General features: G+C 39.2%; 1 protein-coding gene across 1 annotated transcript in view; it reads left to right on the plus strand.

Annotated features, from left to right (window-relative positions):
* OEP80 (outer envelope protein of 80 kDa) overlaps positions 1-26,286 on the plus strand; it is a 398,126-nt gene that overhangs the window by 222,479 nt on the left and 149,361 nt on the right. The window lies entirely within an intron of this gene.

Below are 26,286 nucleotides of genomic sequence, written 5' to 3' on the forward strand. Positions count from 1 at the left end.
AGGAATACGACCCATTGGAAAGGCTATATAAAGAAGCAGTTCGACCCTATGTTGCAGGAAACGTGGGGCAGAAGGGTGTTTCCTACGGAAACGGGTACGAAACGCTGAAACGCGTTTGGTACAGCCCTGAAACGCGTTTCAGGCCGTACTGCCACGTTTCACGAAACTGAAACGTGGCCAGTATGGCCTGAAACGCGTTTCAGGGCCGTAGGACCCACGTTTCAGCGTTTACTTGTTTTTTTTTAATTTATTTTTTATTTTATTTGTTTTCTAATCTATTCTTACGTTAACCTAGTGACTTTTAGTTGCTTCCAGATCCCTGTCTAAAGTTATAAAAGTGAACTTTTGCCCTAGTGTTGATATGCAGTTCATGGTAATGTTAAATTCTTAAAGTAAAAGTGATATTCTCCTTTATTTTTCATTTTCATCCTTTTACTTAAATTTTTAACATTGCCATGAAATGACTCAGGATGTTTGAGGGTGGTTTCGCCCTCATTGGATTTCATATGGAGAAAGTAGAATTTTAGATCTCACTCAAAATCCAGCAGACTTATCTGTTTTTCAGGATTTCAGGATTGGGGGAATTGCAATGTTTCCATTGGATTTTATCATGTACTAGGGTATGGAACTTGTATTTAATCAAGAGAACCAAGCCCTCTATGCAGCGGAGACTCCCAATAATCAAGAGAATGTAGGGTACTAGGGTATGAAACTTGTATTTAATCAAGAGCATTAAGGTCGTTCGACTATGTAGGAGGAGACTCCCAATCAGGCACGAGACAAGAAATTAGAAATTTCTCGTGGCTGATTTTGGATATTTCTATTTTCATTATGTGATTATTCATGAGTAAATGTGATGCAAATTTAGATACTTATAGTTTATGCATTGACAATTGACAGTTTTATCATAATGTAATAAATTAGAATGTATCATATATGCTTTATGATTGCACATATTTCTTAAATGTCCTAATATATATATATATATATATATATATATATATATATATATTCGCGTTTCCTTGTTTCCAAAATTTGGGGAGGTCGCGTTTCGTATCGCTTCCCGTTTCAGAAACTCGTACCTGTTTCCCCGTTTCGTGCAACCTTGGTTCGACCTCATTTAGTACTCACTCAGTCAAGAAGTTTGATCTCAAGAAAAAGTTCGATCTATAGTTGGAAGACAAGAAGAGTGAAGGTCTAGAATATGAACGAAGGATGAAAAACATTGTTTTTGGGCTATCTCTCTCCCACACGTGCGAAATTCTAGGGTTTTTGTAGCTACAGAAGAGGCCGAAATTGCAGATTCAAGTTGCAGTAGGATGAATTGCAGTTTCTTGTTGCTGGAAGGAAGAATTACGCTAAAGTTACCTCATTGATCTTGGTTGGAGCTACCTTGCTCAAGGAAGGTCTTTAGAAGAGGTTGAGTTAGGGTTTCTTGAAGTAGTTTCAAGGGTTGAAGTTGCAGGTCGAAGAAGCAATACTGAAGTTGGGAGGTCGAAGTTGCAATTTGAAGCTAGCTGGTGCTGAATCATGGAAAGACTTGTTGGAAGGACTAAGGATTGGGTCTCTATTGTCTTATTGAAAGTAAATTCTATAAGAAGACAAGAGTTTTTCCGGGTTTTCCCCTTGGAGGGGTTTTGCCCTCGTTGAGAGTCTAATATGTGTCCTCTTTTGTTGTTGTTTTGTTCTTGATATTTGTTTGATGAAAAGATCTAACTAAAGAACATAAGAAGATTAACAATGTTCACAAGCAAGTTAAAGGAAAATTGTATAATCAGCTGCCAAATTTAAATTTCCAAACACAATCTAGGGTAGATAGCTTACATTTAGTTACTCCTTTTCTCCATCTAGTTGTAAAATTGTTAGAAGCATAGTTTTAAAAACTGTAACCATGTTTCGAAACAATCGCCTATCTAACTGGGATTTGAACACAAACAAGATTGAACCAGATTCAATAAAGAAGAATAAAAAAAATGCATAGAATGATTAATTTTTAATGGAAATTGTTTGTTTTAAGATTACAAACCATGAATCCAAATCGTTATTGAAAATATATGCAAAATCTCCTTATCTATATACCTTGGAAGGGTGCATATATCAAAATGGCATTGAGTGCAATACATATCATCAACAAAATACATAACCAATGAGGCTCTAAATGGCCTCTAGAGTACAAAAACATTGCTACAACTTAAGCTACTAGGCCAATAGCCAATTACAGATCATTGATCAACATGATCACTCATAAAACTCATCACAAATACTACACATGCGATCATCACTAGGAGCTACATAGACACCATTTGGCTCAGAGTTTGAAGATTCTCAAAGTCCTCTCCAACTTCAATAAAAGTACTAGCAATAACAAACAACAACACTAGGCGTAGTAGAACTAGAAGCACTAGTTCACCGAGTTGCATGACTACTTCTTCCCTCACCATGTGCCATGCTTGGTCTTGGTGGATCACTTCCTTTAGCTCCTGAGTCGACTACTATATCTGCATTGGGATCAACACCCCCAAATCCATGGCATCAATATCAAAATTAGGATCAAGCTCAGTTGGTTGAGTCCCCCACCCATTATGAAGTTGGATCAATATCATCCAACACAATGGGGTTTGTGTTAGGTCTTCTTTTCAATGACTAATTGCACCTAAGTCGAAGGTTGTGTTGCAGGGAGAAAAAATCATTTAACCATTTTTGTTCCATGCGATTTCTCTTCTTCGTGTCAATCTATTAAAAAACAGATCAATTGTGCTTACACCCACAAACACTGCAAGTTTGGCTGAGAACTCTAACTTCAAACTTTTGCAATTGAGGACACTCAATGCCAAACGACTCCAACCAATGGGCTGCAAAGACAAGGACTAAAGTTAGTTCATTTTTAAACATTTAGATGGTAAGTTCGAACTTTGGCTAAAAAAGTAAATATTCACAGTTTGAATTTAAACCAATTGAACTTAAAAAGAGAAGAAGTTGGAATTGCTTCCCTATGTTAAAATCATAACTAGGTTCGGTCTTCATAATTACATGAAGAATTTGTTTATTTGACAAAAATAAATTCATTTTGTAATATGTCCCATTTGGACATTTGAAAAAAAAAAGAAATTTGAATTTTTGAAATTGTATTTAGCTGTCCAAGTAGCCAAGTCGGCCCTCCTAGATGATAGGCTAGCCCAACTTGAAAAGTCGTGACCTTTCGCATGAACAAACCACTATATGTTGGCACAAGGACTCCTCCATTTAGCAACAACTTTTGTGGGACTTTTGTGGCGATTTTCGGATACCTGTAGCAGAAGGAATTCAAACCTTTCATTGTGATTTGGACGAGTTAATAAGATGCATCTCTCTATGATTAGGCGTGTTAGGCATGACTGTTAATTTTAGGTATGTTCTATGCTTAGAGCAATTTATTTCAATTTTCACAGTTAGCTGAATATCTTTTGCATATTAGCAATCACATCATCATTAAAGTAAACTGCAGATAGAACATAAACATAAATCGCAGAATACAAGCCAAGACAAGAGGACACAAGGTGTGGCGCTAGCCAGGGACAAACCCCAATGTGGGGAAACCCTTGATCAATTCTTCTTATATGTTCTTCAATAGTTCAGCAGAGAGAGAGATAGAGATAGTACATTTACAACAGAAGTCAACACTTTGACTTATTTAGATAAGAGCATAGATCATCTCTAGGAAGATGATACACGAGATCAGTTGAAGACATGCTGCTTCAACTGATTCTCCAAGGTGACTCCTTCACTTGTCATTGTGCTGCATCTTGTCATCATGCTGCACCCATCATCACAATGCTGGACCTTATGCTGCATTGCTGTCCCAGTGTTTAGCACTGCTGTACCTTGTTGCACCATTGCTGCTTTGTGTACCTTGCTGCACCATGCTATCACCCATGTGCTTGCTGCACCATTGCTGCTTTGTGTACTTGCTGCACCAAGTACCATACAACTGTTCCAATGTGCTTGCAGCGCTATGCTTGCTGCACCTTGTTGTTGTTTCTGTCCTATAGTGCCACTGCTGCACAATGTCATAGCTGTCCTAATCATTGTGTTGTCCCAATACGCTGTTGTCCCATCATTGTGTTGTCCAATCACCAATGAGTTTGCAGCACCATGAACCATTGCTGCTATGTATAGCAACACTGCTATCCCAATGTTGATGGTTAGGGCATGTTTTCCTGCTGTAATAACCCTTGATCAACTACTAAAACAACCCTTCTAGACTGCGACTTAACCTTGGAGAAGTGGTGGCTCCTATTGTCGCTGTTTTTGGCATTGACAACTCCCAATACACCTTCACACTACCTTGTTTTGGAGTGGCTAGGCCTGTGGCCTACCACAGACCTCCGTTGCCACCTACAACCCACTCAAACCACCATACGTTGCCCTCCAAACAGTTCGTAGGGCTGCGGCTTACCCACAACAGTCTACACTGCCCTTTACCAAGCGTTGGGCACCTAAGAACTCCTCCACGCAGGCTGCAATAGCCATTCCTTGTCTCGGCCCTTTAGGGAGTAATCCCGGCCTCCCTTACGGTGAATTCAACCCTCCAAAAGATCATGAAACATGCCTCTTCAACCACGTTGTTCAACTCTCCTTTGCTGCGACTAAGACAAAGTTCCCTTGCCTCCAACTTAGGGCTATCTCCTTCACAACATGACTGCGTCTTCTTGGATTAAGGCAGATTGCGGCTAGGTTGTCCTCTAGGACTGCGGCTAGGTTATCCTCCTCAGAACTGGGGCTAGGGTATCCTCCTTAGGACTACGTTTTCCTTGCTAGGGCATCATCTTCTAGGGCAACTTCCTTAGTCTTCTTTCCTCCAATGTCTAGGGCTTCCACTCCTAGATTTCTCTTCCACTAAAACCCAAAACAAGTGGAGAGAAATCACGATAGAAGTGTGTGTGGAGAAATGACTCTCAAGTCATCTCCTTTTATACTAAAACGTTGAGCACATGTGGGGTTTATTTGGTTGCTGGCCGACCTTGACAAATTGTCTTATAACACAAATAAACTCATAACTCCATGAATACTTATCAGAATCGGATGATCTTTAGATCAATCCTACACCTCTCGATGAGAGGGATCCAAGAAAAATATCAGCGTCCATAAATAAGATGACCCACCTGGAGTTTGGCTCTAGTTTCCAATTTTAACAATGACACATATCTTCTGTGGTATATGCGAAACTATGAGGTGATTTCTCTGTGAAAAAGACGAGCTCCCATGCTGCTCTCTTTTGTGGTATATGCGAACTTTTGTAGTTCTTTCTCTGTAACATATGCAAGCTTGTGTGGTGTCATGTTTTGTGAGATATGCAAACTTATGTGGTGCAGTTCCTGAGATGATATATGAGCTACTATAACACTGTGGTACTTGTGTTGTGAGGCTGGTTTGATCTTAGATTTATGAATAAGCTCATGAAGGCAAAAGTTGTCTAGTGAAGGGATGACTTGGCACTTGGGATACTGGTGTATTGACTTGGATTTTTCTATGACTCTATAAGGAAAGGATTTATGGGTTTTTTCCCTTGGTGGAGTTTTTCTCGGTCTTGGAGCCTAATCTCTGGTGTCATTTGTCTCTTGTTTTATTTTCTTGCATTCTAATGGTAATTGCTTGATGAAAATGAAGATTAATAAACTAAGAAGAATCATAATAATTCTCACAAGTAATTATCATGTTAAGGAATTCACTTTTATACTGGAATTTCAACATGGTTTCGGAGCTATGCTAGGATTGGAGTATTGTGGGAGTAACACTAATATAATGACAAGGATTGAAGAAGTATTGAGATCATTGGCAATTCTAAGTCTTTTGAGATTCGAGTCACTTAAAACTAGATCAAAGCATTCATCATAGCAGCAATGATCTCTGTATTAGCAAGTTCTATAATAACATCTTTATATGGCATCTTGTAGTCCTGCACTCAAGGCTGAATGATGAAGGGAGATTTGAAGTATGATTGTTGAAGTATGTCTCACTAATCTGAGCCCTATGAAAAGTTTGAATACTATGGCACTTTGTGATAAGGGTCTGAAAATTAAGAAGTATTCGTGCTCAATCCTAACTAAAAAGTCCGAATTCCTTTATGACATTCAGACCCATACTCTTTATTCATGCGAAGAAGATTATGAATTACATATGAAGTATGAATTTTGTTGGTGATTTGAGTTTACATTTGAATTATGACATTCAAAGGCGTGGAATAGTTCGAAGTCTTGTGACAGTCAAATTTGCTATGACAACAAGTTTTCTATGATGTCCAAAATTTACCATGACAATATTAGACTTTGATTACTTCAAGCAATCCCTGGAGAATGGTATCTCTACTATTGGTTCAAGTGAAGAGAACTTTGTTGCACATCTCTGTGGAATAGGCAAAGCAATCTGAGTTGCCATATAACTTTGAATTCTTTTACAAGGGTTTGTCATTTTGAATGGCTCAAGGAAATTGCAAAGAATCCCCTGTGATATGCAAGGTAAAATCATCTGAAATTCGTAACTGTGTATTCCATTGAATACTAAGCCGAGATCTAATTGTGGACCTTACTTGTTGATTGGAGGAGAAACTAGGCCAAGAGCTAGTGGCATTTGCAAATTAAAATCTTGTTGAATGACTAGGTCAGACCTAGTGCCTTGCAACCATCTTATGTTGACTAGGCTAAGACCTAGTGGGGTTGTGACCCCCGAAGAAAGTACTTTGCAGTTCAGTGTCTTGAGGACAATATGTGTACAAGGAAGCAAGATTCTTGATATGTTCTCATGATTCCAATATGTGATATGTTGAGAATTCAATAGGGCAATAAATATGTTAATTCTCTTTAAATTGATAACTGTTTGTGTTACCTTTTTCCTTATTAGTTTTGTTCCTTATTATTATAGTGTGAGATACATCAAACAACAACCAAGACAATAATAACAGTGATACAGTCTATAGGCTGCAAACTAGGGCCAAAACCCCTCCTCTTGGGGGGGAACCTTTAAATCTCTTCTCTTCTTATAGATTCTTCAATTGATGAATACCATGACCTAGTGACTCAGACAATTACCCTCCAAGATGAAAATCAACTCGCCCTCTTGCTGCAATGACTTCGACCTCCTATTGTAGATCCGAAATTCTGTGTCTCGGCAACTGCTACTGCTCCTCTTAAAGACTTCGATCTCCCTCGAATATGTTAATTCTCTTTAACTTGATAACTGTTTGTGTTACCTTTTCCTTATTAGCTTTGTTCCTTATTATTACAGCGTGAGATACATCAAACAACTACCAAAATAATAAGAACAGTGACACAATCTATACGCTGCAAACCAGGTCCAAAACCCCTCCTCTTGAGGGGAAAACCCTTAAATCTTTTCTCTTCTTATAGATTCTTCAATTGACGAATACCATGACCTATTGACTTAGGCAAATAACCTCCAAGATCAAAATCAACTCGGCCTTCTGCTGCAATGACTTCAACCTCCTATTGTAGATTTGAAATTCTGTCTCTTAGCAATTGCTGCTGCTCCTCTTAGAGACTTCGATCTCCCTCAAATGTGTTAATTCTCTTTAACTTGATAACTGTTTGTGTTACCTTTTTCCTTATTAGATTTGTTCCTTATTATTACAGTGTGAGATACATCAAACAACTACCAAAACAATAAGAACAGTGACACAGTCTGTAGGTTGCAAACCAGGGCCAAAACCCCTTCTCTTGAGGGGAAAACCCTTAAATCTCTTCTCTTCTTATAGATTCTTTAATTGACGAATACCATGACCTAGTGACTCAAACAAATACCCTCCAAGATCAAAATTATCTCGACCTCTTGCTACAATGACTTCGACCTCATATTGTAGATCCGAAATTCCGTCTCTCGGCAACTGCTGCTGCTCCTCTTAGAGACTTCGATCTCCCTTGAATAGCCTTCTCTTCCCTTCGCTTGCTTGTCCTTGAGAATTAGCGCTAATGAGATGCCCTAAGTGACCTTCGCTTGCCTTTCCTTCTCTCTTTCCTTCAAGATCGAACTAGAGATAGTTCCAGTGTAGAAGGGTTTGAGGTAGAACTGTATAAGTAAGGTCTTCATGTGATGGATAGTCACTTCGCCGATTTGTTGAATTGTGTGGTTCATACATGTTTTCCATAGTTTTGGTCACATCACAATAATCACCCAATTCGCAAATCAGTCTCTAATATAGGTCCCAATAGCTATAAGACAATGATGGTTGGCTAGATGTTCTCAAAACTCTATGCCATTGTCTTCCTTTTGAAGCTTTATTCATAGTTTGAGTGGACACAACTTAAGACTATAGGTCGTGATGGATTTAGACTTTGTCACTAGATCATTGATCACATGCTTACAATTTGGGTCGTCATTGAGGAGGCATGACATCTCTCTTCAAAAGTTTACTATTGCTTTATAGACTTTCAAAAAGTGTTTGACTTCACCCCATGGGAGTCAATGTTCTAGAGGTTTAGAGACATTGGTATTTTAGAGACCTTATTAATTGCCACCAAGTACCTTTATGAATTGGTTTTTGGGCATCTTCACACAACCCATCGCATATCGAATTTTATAAAGAGTACTATTGAGGTCTGATAAGTGTGCCCTCTATCCCATTCTTTATTTAGGATTAGATTGATGAGCTAGAGTCCTTCCTACAAGAGAAAGTATAAGATGGAGGTGGGTGCCTTCTCCAACATGTCTTGATATATATCGTTCTTTTCATTAATGATGTGATCCTCTTGGCATTGTTGCTTGAGGGGTTGTATACCCTGGTAGAGATGCCTTAGCCCTTTTTTTTGGCCTTTGTCAATGGATGGTCAACCTCGGCAAATGCAAGGTCATGATCTTCAATGGGTCAAATATGACCCTCTTTAATCATCATTTAATTTTCAAAGGGGAGGAGATTGAAATCACTAATGTCTATAGTATATACCTATTTGGGGGTTCACAGGAGCTCGCTTTAGTCTATGCCATGCACTTTAACAATGGGTCAACAAGGGCTACAAATGCTTAGCCCTTCTTGAGGGATATTGTTTTTGGCACCACTTTTAGGACATATTCTCCAATATGTTTGTCATGGTCTCTTCTATTCAACGCAAAATTCTCTCTGTCTTAAGGGTTTAGAGGCATTGTTTTCTAGAGTTTAATTGGGTTTCGATAAAGAGAGCATTGATCCTCGTCCTTCGCTATGTCATTGGATGCAAGCAGTTAGTCTCTTATTTTGTCATCCTTGGAAAGCTTGGTGCATGACCTTTTCAATTTGAGATGGTGTTCAACCTTATCTTGTTATTGCATTGCATTTGAAGTGATGTTGAATTAGTGAAGGGATAGGGCCAATATTTATATTGAGAATATGATTCAATGGAGTCCGTTGCCTTAGCTAGTTCTTCGAGTTACATTCACTTTTGGTATGTAATGGTTTTGAATGAGTTTGCTTACCTTGCTATCAATTGACTTCTTTTGGATACTTGCTTGTTGCACCTGGCAACCTCTTAGCCATGAGGCAAGAGATCAACATGATCATCAGAGACGATATCTACAGACAATTTGCGCAAGTTGCTTGGATAAACCATTAGGGTGTGTTACGTTCAAAGATGGTCTTTTGTGCTAAGCACTTCATGGTTTTGAGGGATGGATACATTGTTTGGCCACTTTACACAATTCACCATTGGATGCACACTCTTTGTATCTCCTTGTGCTAGTTCAAGCAATGTTATCAAAACCAAATCGGAATTGGACGGTTTGATCAATTTGGAGGAAAAACTAGTCCAACTGGTTGCCCTAAATTGGAAAAAGGCCGGTTCAGTACCAAATTGAATTTTTCAAACTGAATCAAATAGTTTAGTATGGCATCAGACAATACAAGTGAGGACCCACAAAATTCAAATTAAAAATAAAATAAAATTGTCTGGGTCATCTTAATACTCAATGCTGGGGCTCTACTAATGCTATGTAATTAATGGTAATATTAAATTCTTCAAGTACATAGTTTTAACTAAATTTTGTAATACTACTATTAATCATTTCATGATATTTGAGAGTAGCTCCAAACTAATTGGATTTCATACGGAGAAAGTAGAATTTTAGATTCCATTCAAGTTTCAACAAATTTAATAGTTTTCAAGATTTCAGGATTGTCAATATTGCAATGTCTATGTTGGATTTTGTCATGTATGAGGAAATGGAACTAGTATTTAATTAAGAGCTTCAAGTTCTTTATGTACCTTGATGTTGGTGGCATTGATTGTTGAACTCATTTGTCATGACTTAAAAGTGTATCCTTCATGAAAGAAAGATCAATTATTTGGCATGTTAAACTTTTTGTACGTTATTTTAATGGTTAGAGGATGATATTGATGATGAAGATCCCAATATAGGCAATGCTTTTGTTGATATGTAGTTATTTGACGTGGCATGATTTTTTTGGACTCTAGAGGCCATGTAGGGCCTCTTTGTTGATGTATTTCAGTACAAAGATGGATTGAACTTGGTGCTATTTTGTTTATATGTAGTATTACTTGCTAATTGTTTGGATTCGTAAGGATGCACATGAATATGTATGCTTTTTTTTCCAAAATTTGAATGTTTTATTTAATTTTTGGTTGACATTGTTTTTGGTTTGATTCATATTTTTGGGGTTGATTGCTTCAGTGATTGTTCTAGTTCTGATAACATTTGTTTAGAGTGTTCTTGTTGCCTACATAGACTTTGGGTCGAGATGGACTGCTAGATTGGTTGGCTGGATATGGTCTTTTTGATGTGCCATCTTTGGGAGGATGAGATTGAGGAGTACTTCATGTTTCACTACTTGATTTACTATGAGATATGTAGATCATTCCATTGTATTTATAGAGAGCGCAAGACTCTTGTAAGCTTTTCCGGTATCCTGATTAGAGACACATGACATTATTCATGACGTCTTGGACTAGTTTGCACCTAGTGGATCACTTCCATTTAATGGTGCTCTCATCTACTAGGGGCACTAAGAGGAAAATGGATAGCAATATCATCCTTGACTCAGGTGTATGCAAACCTGAAGAACTGCATCTACTTTTGTGAAACTCCAACGACATTGCTAGGCCAAGTCTCGTAGTAGCAGTTAGTCTAGTAGTCAGATGATATCTTCTGGGACATAGTGGTGGGCTTTCTCTTCTAGGTAGTAGTGTAGTGCACAACCCAACACTTCTTTTAATTTTTTCTCTATATAGGCATGCATTTTGAGCTTTCTCCATTTAGCCTTAGATGTGAATAGTGATGGTTCTTGTTTTTGCCCAAATTGTACATGCATTATAAAAGCCCCAATCTATAGTGCATAGTCTGATGAGAACCTTTTAGGAAGGTCACCGACTGTCATCTCAAGGACTTGTCCTCTCACATTAGGCCAACTCTCGTTCAACTTAAGGGGTGCTTCCCTACTTGGATCGCTAATACTTGGTCAAATGAGCACAAGGTGATGTCAATAGTAGCCAAGGTGAAACATTTTTTTGATATCTTTTAAGGCTTTTTGAAAAAGGAAAAAGGTGATGGAGGGATACGAAGATCAATGCGAATATCCTTCAAGGGCTAAGGAGTCGAGGAATCAAGTGGGAAGATGAGATTAAGAAGAAAATCCTCTTAGGCCTGTTATCCAATGTTTTGTGGATTTGGGAAGGAGTTTGGAACTTGTTAGATAAATTAACCCCTCGGCTAATCAAGGGAAGTCATGAAATCATGGCTATATTTGAAGGGATCCTTCCAAGGGTAAAGCCTTCAACCACACGATCGACTATGGCATTAAATTGAATCAAAACCCTTACTAAGGAAATTTAGAGTATGGCCTAACAAGGAGGATTAAAACTTACCCCACACCAACAAAGGAGAGCGTGTGAGATGTGCATCCAACAAGTGGCCACACTTGAAATATGAATAAAGCTATAAGGATAGAAGTAAAAATATGGTTAAAGAAGGTAGTTTTATTCTTTTCCCTCCAAAATATTTACTCTTGGGGAATAACATCAACATCTTGAATTCTATTGGTTCTTTTGAAGTTTATTTTGTTAATTTTCCGTTGTTCTATGTTTAGTACAATTACTTAGCCCAATCTTTTCTTCAATTAGCAATCAATTTTAATTTTCCAATGATAAATAACAATTGTAGATAGAACAGTAAATGCAATGTACATGAGAAGACAATCAAGAGCAATAACAAGAGACACAAGATTTGGTCAAAGACCAGGGAAAAAACCGTCGTCAAATGTTCAGCAGAGAGATACAATATTCCAATCCAACAATGAGTCAAAGGACAACAACTTTGAGCAATCAATTCAACTAACCAATAAAAGTCAAATTTGATCCAAAGACAAAGTTTGCAATTTTTGGTCAAAGTCAACAATAGTCGACAACATTCAAGGATACCCTAACCAATCCACAAGTCAACAGTCAAACTTCCTCTAAAAGATCTCAGTCAGCGGTCAAAATATTCGGCCTTCATTGCGAGTAAAGCCTTAGTCAAAACAATCCCAATTTCCAAACAACTCGGTCAAGGGAGAGAGAAAACCTTGTGGTCAACTTCAAATTTATGTGGTCAAAGTCAATGGTCAACAACAGTCAAACTAGCGTAGAAAATCTTGGTTCCTCCACAGAAAAATTAGGCCTCTAAAGATTGAAATTTTGCAAGTCAAAATGCCAAGTCACACTTGGTCAACAATCACCCAAACCAAAAGTCAATGCAAAATTTCAGAATTGGCCTTTATTCATTCACATGTGTGAGCTCGACTGCCTTGCTTCAGAACTATACAAGCCAATCACAAGAGGAGAGAGAAGAAGATGTGTGATGATGATGTCCAAATGACGTTGCCTTGACTTGTATTTATATGTTTTGGAGGTGGCTTTTCCCTGTCCAGGCTGACTTGTACTTTTGTGTCCTTATGGGTTTCCCATTAAAAATAATATTTTTCCTTGCCCAAATTAAATTCTTCCAAGGGAAAAGAGGGCCTTCTAAGGATGAGGAAGGCTGCCCAAAGAAGGGAATTTTTCCCTGAGCTACCAAATTAACACTCCCTCTGAGCATGGGAGAAATTTCCAATTGCATCATGAATCTCATCTCAAACATCTCGACATCACCATCAATGAATCGAGTCATGTCTCATCTCTGCTCATCTACTGAACACTCTTGAATCTAAAGAAGAAGAATCATCATAGTGGAGCTCAAGCTACCACCCTCTATTTAAGGGAAATATGCGGGATACTACATACCGTGAGGTAAGGATCACAACTATCATATTGCCTGCTGATCTTCCCAACTTGACCCTCAAGAGTCAGTGGTAGAACACCTGCATCCCCTCACTTGGGCAGGACACTGCTTACCATAAATGGTAAGGATCACAACTATCCCAAGTCTTCTCACCCTTTGGCCAAATGGATGGAAATCCCAACAAACCCATTTTGTGGGTAGGATGCCAACTGCGGTACACTCTATGAAGTCCCAAAGATGACAATTGGCAAGATGCTACTTACCATGTGGTAAGGATCTCAGCTACCCATTTGTCAGACAATAGGCAGGATATTACTTACCGTGAGGTAAGGATCACAACTATCCTATTGTCCAGTGTTCCCTCAACCCAAGGAGCTCTTCGACTCAATTCCTCTCCCAGGGAGCTTAGACAAGTAGGGAAGAGCATAGCTCAGTGTGCTCGATTTGCTGGAACCCTTACCCAGGAGGGTCACATCAATGGTTCAAGCTGCTCTTTGAAGACCAAGAACTTCCCTTTCGAGAAAGCCTTGGTGAGTATGTTTACTATCTGCTCATTAGTCGAAATATGATGGAGTCGTACAACTCCTCTCTGCACCATGTCTTGTATATAGTGATATCTGATCTCAATGTGCTTGTGTTGAAGTTTCTAAGTCTACTTAGTTAGAAACCCTCCATACACTTTATCTGATTTATTCCTACCTACTTGTTCCATTACTTAACAAGTTATTTACAATGTAAATACTGAAAATAAACACTAGTGCATGCTCAACATATTACAGATCAACAACTGAAGGAAACAGAAACAATCACACCATATGACAACCAATGGTGTCATATGGGCTCATAGCACATACATGCCAAGATTAATAGCATAAAGAAGGAGCTGTCCTGTGAGGTGATGTCACAGTGATTGCAGGCAGTTTAGGTGCTTGGTTAAGGGTTGGTGCAACATGCTATAACTCCCTAACCAGTCATTCTTACAACAACAAGAAAACAATAGACTTGGAGCAACATTGTCTTTTGTTGGGTGAAAGATTGTGACCAAATTTCGATCGGTTTCTTTGGTAGCCAATGGCAGCCATGAATTGAAGTTGACTTGGGTGGAAATAAGACTTCAATTAGAAGCAGATTTCACAGTGAAGGATTGGGCATCTTTGGATTGTTGGAGGGTAGCGTGTGTAATTCCAAAGTAGCCCTAGACAAGCTATCTTGAAGTGATGAAGAGGAGGTGAAGGTTGGGTGAAGTTGTTGGAAAATCAGAGTAATTATGTTAGGGTTTGATTCTCCTTTCTTGATAATTACTAGTGAGTGTGTTGGTTTCTTTTACTTCTTTATTATCTTATCTTTCATCAAGCAATTACCATATTATGTGTGTATGAAGATCACAAAACAAGAGACATAAGATATAGGCACTATGCTAGGGAAAAACCCCCCTCGAGGGGAAAACCCAGTCAAGATAATTCTTCTTTTCAATTGTATTCTTTGAGATTCTTCACCTTAGACCAAGACCAGATTTTCCCTCCACACCAAGTCAACCCCCCAGATCTTCAACCCCTTCCAGCAACTTCGACTAGGCAAAGCTTCCAACAACAGGCAGCTTCCAGCAACAACAAAGTCTTTGGAGACTTTGATCTCCCAATCCAGACCACGAAAGAGAGAGAGAGAGGCACCAAAAGTTCGATTTTCTTCCTCTCTATAGACTTCCCCAGACTTGCACTTCTTTCGACCTCCCGACAACAAAGTTCACACTTCTTTCAACCTCCCAACAACAAAGTTCACACTTCTCCAGCTCTTTGTGATTCATCGAACTTTCTTGAGAGTTGATGATACAAATGACTTCAATCTCCTTGTATATATAGGCTTCTTGTTGGTCAAATTAGGGTACTTAGGCAGACATGATCTCTCTTAGGACGACTTTCCTTGCCCAAAATATATCTCCCTAGGTTTCTACCAAACTTCTAGAGCTAGGTAATAGTGCATAAGTCCTAGATCCTTCATTTCAAAATCAGCTTCCAACATCTTCTTGCATTCTTGAATTCTTCGCTCTACACCTGTGATGAATAAATCATCCACATATAGTAGAATAATGACAGGCTCATTATTCATGATCTTGATGTAGATATTCAGATTAGAAAAACTCTTCACGAACCCAATTCTAAGTAGATATGCTTCCATCCTTGCATACCATGCCCTAGGTGTTTGCTTCAAGCCATATAGGGCCTTCTTAATTCTACAAACATGAGAGTCCTTGTTATTTACTTCAAAGCCCTCAGGTTGTTCAATGTACACTTCCTCATCAATGGTCCCATTCATAAATGCAGTGTTAACATCCATTTGATGGATATTCCACCCCATTGTAGCAGCCAATGAATCCAGTGATCTAAGGGTAGCGTACCTTGCTGTAAGTGTAAAGCTATGTTGCACAAAACTTCAAGGAACCAGACGTTTCCGGTTGTACCCAGACCCGAAACTCCGAAACTTGGCCGAAATTCAATCATCATGTAATCATCTATTAGAGTTAATATAGGCTTGTTTTACCCTCTAATTTGTCATCTATGGGTCTTATTCTCTTTTTTCTTGCAAGGTAATGTGTTATTCACTTATTTATATATATATTTTTATATATACATATATGATGTTTCAGCTGGTGTTTCGGCTGACGTTTCCATTTTTGGGAGGTGACGTTTCTAAACGTACCCATATCGGAAACTCCGAAACGTTTTGATGTTTTGTGCAACTTAGGTGCAAAGGTTTCTTCATAGTCAATGCCTTCCTTTTGAGAGAAACCTTTTGCAACGAATCTTGCTTGGTACTTGTCTATACTTCCATCAACAACATGTTTGATCTTATCGATCCACTTCGATGTGACAACCGATTTGTCACTAGGTCTAGGAACAGTCTCCCAAACCCCATTCTTCATGATGGATAAATATCCTTCCTGCATAGCTTTCTTCTGAAGCTCTTCATGCTCAGCTTCCTTGAATGTAGATGGTTTGACTATAATTAACTTTGTCATATATGCAGAATAGCCAAAATATCTCTTTGGTTTCTTACTTTCCCTGAAGGAACCTTTCGCAGCTTCATGTCCTTTATCATCTTCTAGTGTAGCTTTCAACCAATTTGGCCTTTTCCTTGTGGTTGGGGCAACCACCGATTGAATAGGTTCACTTGGTCCTTCTTCGATATTTGTAGTAGAGTTTTCATGATGAACTTCTTCTTCTTCAAATATCGGAACTTCTTCATCATCAAAATCAATAGGAATATCCTTTGATTTCTTGTATGCTTGATTTTCATTAAATATGACATCCTTGCTTACTTCAATGTGTCTTCCTTCCTTTATGTAGATTCTATATGTTTTTGAGGAAAGACTATAACTAACAAATATTCCCTTGATACTTGTCGAGTCCAACTTCTTTCTCTTGTCTCTCAAAACATGGATATATGTCGGACTTGCAAAGATTCAGAGGCGATCGACACTCGACTTCTTCCCTGTGAATACTTCTTCGGGTGTAGTATTATGAAGACTCTTATGAGGGCTTCTATTTTGAATATATACGACAGTCATCCCTGCTTCTCCCCATAGGGACTTCGGTAGATGTTGATCAAGGAGCATAGTTCGAATGCCTTCTTCAATTGACCTATTCTTCCTTTCGACCAATCCATTTTGTTCGAGATAGTAGGGAACAATGAACTCCCTCTTAATACCTGCTTCCTTAGAATATGCAATCAACTCTTTGGAAGTGTATTCCCCACCATTGTCAGACCTCAGAGGCTTTATATTTCTTTCGGTTAAGGTTTCCACCTCACCCCTAAACTCCTTGAACTTATGAAATGCTTAATCTTTATTTTTGAGTAGGTAGAGTCATGTGTTCCTAGAATTGTCATCAATGAATGTCACATAGTAAAGATGACCTCCGAGTGATTTGTCAGACATGGGCCCATAGACATCAGAATGGATGAGTTCTAATATCTCTTTAGACCTAGTTTCACTATTATGAAATGGCTTTCTAGTATGTTCCCCAAAGAGCATCCCTTGCACACTCCTTCATGATCTAACTTCGTATTAGGAATACCATGAACTAGTTGACTAAGAGTAGGGATGACCTTGTAATTTAGATGACAATACCTCCTATGCCATAACCCGATTGGACTCATTTCCATATGAACCAAGGCTTGAGGAGGTGGTGTAATGACCCGATAAAGACTCCCTTCACGAACTGCAATAACCCTAGCTTTATCAATGCTAGAGTCCTTTCCCCAAAGCAATAGTTTTGCATCAATAAAAGCAACTCTTTCCCCATTATCTTCTAAACAAGAAATAGAAAGTAAATTCGTTTTCAAACCTGGAACATAGAAAATGTTGTTAAGATGCAAGTTCGATTGTTTATCCAACTTTAACAAAGTTGATCCCAGGTCTCTAACAACATAACTTTTGTTGTCACCTAATTCCACTGCGTGAGAGGATGGCTCCTTTGAGAGTGTATGAAGTTGCTTGCTTTCACCAATCATGTGTCTCGATGCTCCACTATCAATGATCCACGCATTTTCATCAGTAAGAGACCTTGTAAGGGCAGTCAAGAATCCTTGACTCTTGACCTTGTTGAACAAGTAGTAGATGACCTTCTTGATCCAGCTTCCAGCAGTGTTGCAACGCATTCTTATGTAGTTCACCATAGAGGGATAATCCATGCCAACAAAGTGATCTTCGACTCTTCCTGACATTATCTCTGATACCATGTTGGAAAATTAAAGTAATTATATTAAGGTTTGATTCTCCTTTCTTGATAATTACTTGTGAGTGTGTTGGCTTCTTTTACTTCTTTATTATCTTATCTTCAATCAAGTAATTACCATATTATGTTTGTATGAAGATCACAAAATAAGAGACATAACATATAGGCACTATGCTAGGGCAAAAGCCCCATCAAGGGGAAAACCCAGTCAAGATAACTCTTCCTTTCAATAGTATTCTTTGAGACTCTTCACCCTAGACCAAGACTAGACTTTCCCTCCACACTAAGTCAGCCTCCTAGATCTTCGACTCGTTCCAACAACTTTTACTAGGCAGCAAATATCGGAAACTGGCAGCCTACGCCAATAGCGAAATCTTAGTAGGCTTCGATCTCCCAATCTAGACCACAAAATAGAGAGAGAGAGGCACTGAAAGTTTGATTTTCTTCCTCTCTATGGACTTCCCCAAAATCGCACTTCTTTCGACCTCCCGACAACAGACTTCGCACTTCTATAGCTCTTCTTGAGACATCGAACTTGCTTGAGAGTTGATGATACAAATGACTTCGACCTCCTTGTATATATAGGCTTCTTGTGGGCCAAATTAGGGTCCTTAGGCCGACTTGATCTCTCTTAGGCTGACTTGATGTGGAGGGTACATAATTCATATTTGACTCAATACAAAACCTTTTTACATGATTCAAAAGCCCAAGAAGGGTCTCTTTGAATATACAATGGCTCTATAAACTCAATATTAATCCTAGGAGTCCAGAATGGGGACTTTGAGTAATATAATGATGACCCAAGCATGAAAGCCATGCTTTAATTAGTCATTTTTACAATAATAAAAATTCTTTTCTTTATTCTTTTGACAAGTACATCACATAATGACTCAAGTACATTAATGAAGACCGAGCATAGTTACTTTTTCTAACATAAGTTTGGTGCCTAATGTGCAACACTTTGATGGACAAAAGTTTCTGCTATATTGGCGGATGGGAGCTCAGGTATTGGGCAGCCTCGAGAGCAGATTGGATCAGCGCGTGTTCATGCAGTAGAAGTGACTTGCAACAGTGTTAGGTGGTAGCCCTCCTGGAGTTTCGATGTGTTGCCCTTTGAAGGACTAAAGGTCAACTAGAGAGCGAAATGGAGGCGAAGGACTGGCACGGCAAGATACGACATAGAAGTTGCAACAAAGTTTGTCATTGTATCTTGTATACCATAGACTATTGTATTATTCAGATTTGGTTTAATATGACGAAGATTGGGTTGTACATTATTGTACAATTTTGTTAAAAATTGTGTATACTTGTGCATATGTGATTTACTGCTTTATATTTTCCGCTCTGCAAAGTAGTTATGGTTGAGATTCTTGGTTTGGTAGCGTCAGAGATTTTAAGATTCTAACCTAGACCCGAGATCGTGGAAATTTAATAGCTTGGCAACCCAATGTGCATAAAAAGGCTCTTCATGAATTGACTCAAAGAGTTGATTGCAAAACATATTTTCAGACGGGTGGTCACAAGGAACATTAGTGCCCCAATTAACTGCCTATGTTCAGAGGAATACGCCAAGTCAGGTCTTGCAACATCTCCACATAACTTCTTGAAGTTCATCTCCATTGGAGTGGCCAAGGACTTGCATTCTACCATTCCAAATCTTTCCAACAATTTCACAACATATTTTTCTTGAGAAAGGAAAATCTTTCTGAGATTTTGCCCTACTTCTAATCCTAGGAAATAGTGCATCAAACCAAGATCTTTCATTTCAAACATAATGGCCAGTGCCCCTCCTACACTCGAGCATCAAATATTCACTACTTGTCAAGAATAGCTAATCAACATATAAAACCAAAATCAAAGGCATACGTTGGACCACTTTTAAATAGAGGTTTGGGGCAACATTGCTTCTCGTGAATCCAAACTTCAATAGGTAACTATTGTTAGTTTTTGTATCATCGGATGGTGTTCTAGTCTCGACAGTTGTCATAGAGGCTAAGAAACACTAGGATTCCAGAACCCAAAAAAGGTTTCAAGAAAATCCACCTAGAAAATGCCTTAATTAATTAAGTTAATTATTTAGTAATTAAAATTTTCCTATGTTTATCTTAGGAAAAACGATTAATTAACAAGAATCAATTGAGGAAGGTGAGATTTCTCTCGAAATTCACATGGATCGACTAGGAAATGATCTCAGCCATTGATTAAGTTTTAATCTTGGCCATTGGAGTCCCAACTGGAGGTTATAAGAAGTCAATGGGTAGGATGGAGGAATAGACTTGAGATTGATTTCCTTGGGCAGTTCGACTTTCTAGAGTGTAACAACATTCTGTCAGAAGAGTTCGAGCTAGAGAGTGGACACAGAGACAGAGACAGGCAGAGACAATGAGTCCGGAGGAAGTTTTCCAGTTCTGGAGGGACAAAAAGAGGAGGACAAAAATATTCTCTTGGAGGCTACACAGAGGTAACGTAGAGCCTCAAGTGAGTAGCTCAATTTAGCTTAAGGTGAGGACGCCTTCAATTCCAGAGGTCGGGAAGATTTTCCAGAAGGTCGGAGAAGCATTTTCCTAGTTAGCAGTAGGAAAAATGGCTAGATTGGTAGCCGATTCATGTAGAGTGTTTGGCAGGTAGCGCAGGGGTGACGCAGAGCTTGCATAGACCAGTTTGGATGGCTAGCCTTTCAGAGGTCAGACAATGTTGAGATTGCTTGGAGAGAGGGTAAAATCTGTTAGTATATTTTTGACAGTATTTCTCTTGGTAAGATTCGCTAGTTTGGCAACATTTATTTTATTCAAAATTTTCTCACTGTTGGTTAATAATAAAAACCCTCAACTGCTGCACTGGTTTTCCCACTCTGGGGACTTTTGTCCAAAAAGAATGGTGTTATATTTTATGTGTGTGTGTGCTAGTATTTTCTTAGTTTCTAGTTTATCTTCCGCAATATTTATTTTGGTGAAAATTGTAGTTGTGAATTATTCTTTGTTTGCCGTAGCAAATAAATTGGTAATTAATTTACAGTTAGAAAAATAATTTCCAGATGCTGCAATAGTTGAAATTTTTCACATGGTATCAGAGAAAATTTGATTAGATAGAAAGCTTAGAGTCAGAAGAAGAAAATTGTGCTATTCAAAGGGTGCTGCAAGTCGAAATTTTCTGGGGCTGCGTAGTGCCTAGCCACACAGTGTGAATTGGTTGACAAGGGTTCCATTTTCCAGTTGCAGTTGTAGGAAAATTTGATTTGTTTATAAAAGTGATTCCAACAGGTAGAGGGAGCAACAACTCAGTATTTTCGCTGAGCATATTTTCTTGTCTGGGTGCATAAGGGTTTTGCAGTAGGTTGCTAGAGAAGAATCAATGCTAGGTGGAAGAGAAAATGCACACGTAGAGGGAATTTCTCTCAGAGGGTTTCTAGTTCAGAAATCTACATTTCCAGTTGCAGAAGGCAGTTTTTTCTCACTCCAGAAGGGGGTGTGAATAATAGAGCTAGCAGCTAAGAAAGCGAAAGAGCGAGATTTGCATACCAGTTTGAGTTTTTGCAGAGATGGCCACAACTGGGCTTTTAGATCAAGACAGGTTAGAGGGAGCTTCCAACTATATTATTTGGAAGGCCAAAATTTCCTTCATATTAGATGGACATGGCCTGAAACCTTTGCGGACAATGTTGTGGCAGTTCCTACCGGTGCAAATCAGCTAAAAGAATACAAGAAAGAGATGGCCAAGGCAAAGTGAATGATCCTAGATGGAGTCTGGGACCATATAATCTCACATATATTTGGCAAGAACACTGCCAGGGAGATGTGGGACTCTCTCTCAGAGCTATATCATAATCCTTCCAAGCAACGAAAGATCTTCTTGAAAGAAAAGTTGTTGAACGCTAGGATGTAGAAGGGTGAAGGCATTGATCCATTTCTCACCAGAATTCAGGATATCTAAGACGAGCTTGCAATTGTAGGAGAAGTGCCTCAAGATATAAAGTTAGTGCGTTTGGCCCTGAACATTGTCTCCAAGGAATGGAAGATCTTCGATCAAGGCATTTTGGGACGAGATACATTACCAGGGTGGGACAAGATGTGGTCAAACCTACAACAGGAAGAGATGAGGCGAACCTTAGTGAAGGTCTCCATCAACGACAACCACAGTAAAGGATCGAAAGTGTGAAGGAGGAAGAAGATGTGGCCCTTGCATTGAAAGGGAAAATAAAAGGTCCCAGTCAGGGACAAGGTTCGCAGGGTGAGAAGAAGAAGAAGAAGGATTTTTCCAAGATGAAGTGCTTCAGGTATGGCAAGTTTGGCCACTACAGGTACCTAGTGCGCTCAAAAGAAGAAGAACAAGAAGGAGAAGTAGGATCAGGCAACAACATCCACAAAGATCGATAATCTTTCCTCTTGGCTAGAGGAATATTTCGCCATGTATGCAGCTATACCTCCAGGAGAGAGTGGGGTGATGGAGAGCTTTAGTCTTAGAGTCGCTGTTAAACACACACATGGCTGCAACAACATAGGAAAGATAAACATGAGAGTGCATTTATTATTGTCAAATAATATACATTTATAGTACGTTGTGTGACCGTTGGGTTCTACATCCCAAGGTCTCTTGGACTTCCTTAGTCGATCCATCTTCCACTCTAACCCATAGAGGATTAGGTGTCCAACATTCCCCCCCTTAATCCGAAGGGTTATGTATGAGGTCAAGAAGAGAGCTGTAATACAAAATGTGCAAAAATGCATGGCAGCACTAGGTTGAATGTGCTCTTTGAAATGTTGGTATAAAGGGCGGTGGTTTAAGGATGACCACCAACACTGGGACGCTTAGTGCAGTTCCCAGAACTCTTCCAAGTCTGGCATGAAGCTCAGGTCTTCTGCTAGAGGAAGTGCTCCTAATGTTTTGAAGAGGGAAACCTTCAACCATGAAAGGGAGGTCTCACCCCGCATAAAAGGGAGAATCTCAACCTAAAAAGGGAGGTCTCAACCTATGATGGTTTTAGGATTACCACCAACTTCAGAATGCTTAATGCAATTCCTGGAACTCTTCCGAAATTGGCAAGAAGATGAAGTCTTCTGCTAGAGGAAGTGTCCCTAATTCTATTCCCGGAACTATTCCGAAACTGGCAAGAAGTTGAAGTCTTCTGCTATAGGAAGTGTCCCCAATTCTATTCCTGGAACTCTTTCGAAACTGGCAAGAAGCTGAAGTCTTCTGCTAGAGGAAGTGTCCCAAATTACCAACTGAAGGCATGCTAAGGGGCATATTTGTTTCTGGCTACAACTCTGAATCTGGTATGGCAGGTTGTGGCTTAGGCTCGCTTGATGTGGCTTTGAAGCTTGTAGATGACCATCATTTCCCCCCCGTTAGATACAGGGTGAGATGATGGAGAAAACTCAACTGCAAGATTGTTCAATACTCTTGAACAATTTCTGACATGTGACTGAAATATCTTCTCGGCTGTTGATGCCCATTGCCAAGAAGCGATCCATCCAAGATGAATCTTTGTTCTTGCAGGAGGTTTGTTTCTAAAGCATCTGTTTGAAGAATGACTAGTTTTATGACAGTGCTTACATGGATGAAGATCAAAACAATGATCTTTCATATGGCCAACTCGGTCATAGTGTTGGCATTTCACAATCTGTTGTTGTGGAAGAGGAGCAGAATCTGGAACAGCTGGAGGTAAACTGTCATGAGAAGCAGGTGAAGATGAACCGTTGTGAAGAAATCTTGCACTTTGAAATTGGATTGGTTTGGAGTAGTCTGGAATATGAAAGGACACATCCTTGTCATATCCAAGACCAGTTCTGTGCTTGTTGTGGACAAGCTCTTCCCAAGGTTTGATGACCGACTTGGGAAGTGCAGGCTGAATTTCTGCTTTTGCATGCAAATCTGTTGTTGCATTAGGCACTGAGTCTAAATTTGCAACATTGTTGACTTGCAGTTTATGGGAGTTTGTTTCATTGTTCTGAACAGAAACAGGTTTAGAATGACGACTCCATTGTTGTAATTCTGCTTGCTGTAGCTGAGATTCAAGCTCCAAAAATTCTACCTTTTTTTGTGTATACTGCAGATAGGTGTTAATAGCACAGAGAGTGTTCTTGCTGATTTTCACTGTATCATGATCAGTAGAATGCATGAAAGTTTTCAATAATTCTAATACTTCAGTAATTTGAGCCATATTTCAACAAATTAACCTCAAAAATTAGTAAAACATTGAGGACCTCAAGGCACTCGAAAAATATGATGCCAAGACAAAGAAGCTCTCAATAGTCTCCAATCTCCAAATTAGTTCAAATGTCGAAAACCCCACATGCTATAACTCTTCTACTAAACTAAACATGACATCCATAAATAAGAATTTCACCACACAAGATATTGGCTGCACCAATCCTTTCCCCGTCTAGCCCAATCATAGGATTTTAAGACACAAATATCTTAATATATAAAGCCTAATAAAAAGAGAAAGGGATCAATGCTTCTCAACGCTATTTTTGGTTGATGCAGTTGAGGCCTCCTGATAACAAGTACATATCTTTGGTCCACCTTCTAAATGAGTATTGCGGTGTGAAGTTTCCTGAGAAGGAACTAGTGGTGACTCAACTCAAAGAAGATCGGAATCTTTGGAAGTAGAGACCCTTAACACGTCTGATGCAAAAGTCAGCTGCAGATGATGTTTGCTATCTCTACATTTATAGAAAAATGTTTGGAAAATTGGAACCTCCTTCTCGATGGCGACTTGTTGTGAGAGGATCACGAATTAAATAGCCGCGGACAGTGAACCTCGAAGGACCAAATATGTGAATCGACGGTTGGGCTTTGTATGACGTGTCAATAGGATGACCATGGTATTGTTCTAAGTCTCTATCACGGATTGAGTCCAAGGTGAGTTGTTGTCCTCTTCATCTTGTGCGAGTCTCTCTGCTCTCCACACCGCTATGAAGCTGTTCTGTGGTGCTTCTGATTCTCCAGACTTAGGCAGCCGTTTTTGTAAGAAAATTTAGTTGCATGTTCAGATTGTGTCGCTGGTGCTATAGGGGCTCTCCTCTCTTAACATATTCAGAAAACTGTGATTGATACTTATCTGGCTCATCTTCTCTTTCTCTTAATGTCTTTATGTATGAAGCGACGTGACGTCCAAAAATATACTTTCGATGGACCTCAGCATCCAAGCTCTTGCTTTCCTTATTATAACCAGCAAAACGCTTGTCGCTGTGAGGAATATCTAATCCTCCATCCAAAGCACCCTTTAGAGCTCCGAAAGCTCTCTTGCCAGTGGTGGTCCTCATAAGACCTACATCCAACGAAGCTCTGAATGGTAATGTTCACTTTTATGTTGCAGAAGAAAATCAACATATATAATAGCATTCAACACACAGAGGCATTGTCACTAGTTTCTTATCCATCGGTGGGCATACAATTAAGAGCTTCATTAACAGAACATAACAGCACTTAGGATGTTTCTGGCATCTCAGGTCCGTATCAGTGAAATTACAATATCGAATTTATTTGCAGCGACTCTGTTACAACACATTTGGATGTATAAACAACACACATATCATCTTAGGCTTCCATCTAAGTCAAGATCAAGCCCCGCGAAGATGGTCTTTAGCTCTTCTATTCATTCCTCTGAGAGGCTTTTCTCGCAACTCGTGGGGATTTGGACAAACAATCTACAAACAATCTAAATAGATATGTGTTTTTGACATGAGATTCACAGTTATGATCAAGGACATTGCTGGCACAATTTCATATTCTATAGAAACTTGCATTTGAAAGAAACAAACATTTAGTATTAGAATACTCCGACGCCATTGAAACTCTACTAGACAACAAAAGCACTTGTACAAGCTGTGGCTGGTGAAGCATCTTGTCGTTTATTAGCTGAAGCATATTTCTTGGTAATGAATTTGAAGAAGTCCCTCCATAAAAGCTCAAATGTCAACCAATTTAATTTGCCCTGACCAAAATCAGCAGTAGAACTTTTCCCAGAGAAGATGAAATAGATATTTTCTCGCTTTTCTTTAGTTCTTCAAACATGTAACGTGGTGAAAGACAACCCATGGCCAACCAAGGTGATATCTTACATGAGAAGTTTGCACCATACAAACTTTCTCCGGAACCATGCTTACCAAGCTTGTTAGGCTGCTCTCTACATTCTACAACAAACTTTTTAAGCCTTTGCAATGCTTCTGATTCACCTCCAGCAAGAGATGCATTAGCAGTAGTATTGTTATCCCTATTTTTCTATATCGCAGGGTTTCACACCAGGGTTCATCCACGCTCCGTGCATCATATCACAGTTGGGCCATTCCAATGCATCAACAATCAACAGACATCAACGCAC

Source organism: Pinus tabuliformis, chromosome 9, assembly GCF_031772625.1.
Source record: "Pinus tabuliformis cultivar Carrire ecotype Pingquan chromosome 9, CPIR1, whole genome shotgun sequence".
NCBI lineage: Eukaryota > Viridiplantae > Streptophyta > Pinopsida > Pinales > Pinaceae > Pinus > Pinus tabuliformis.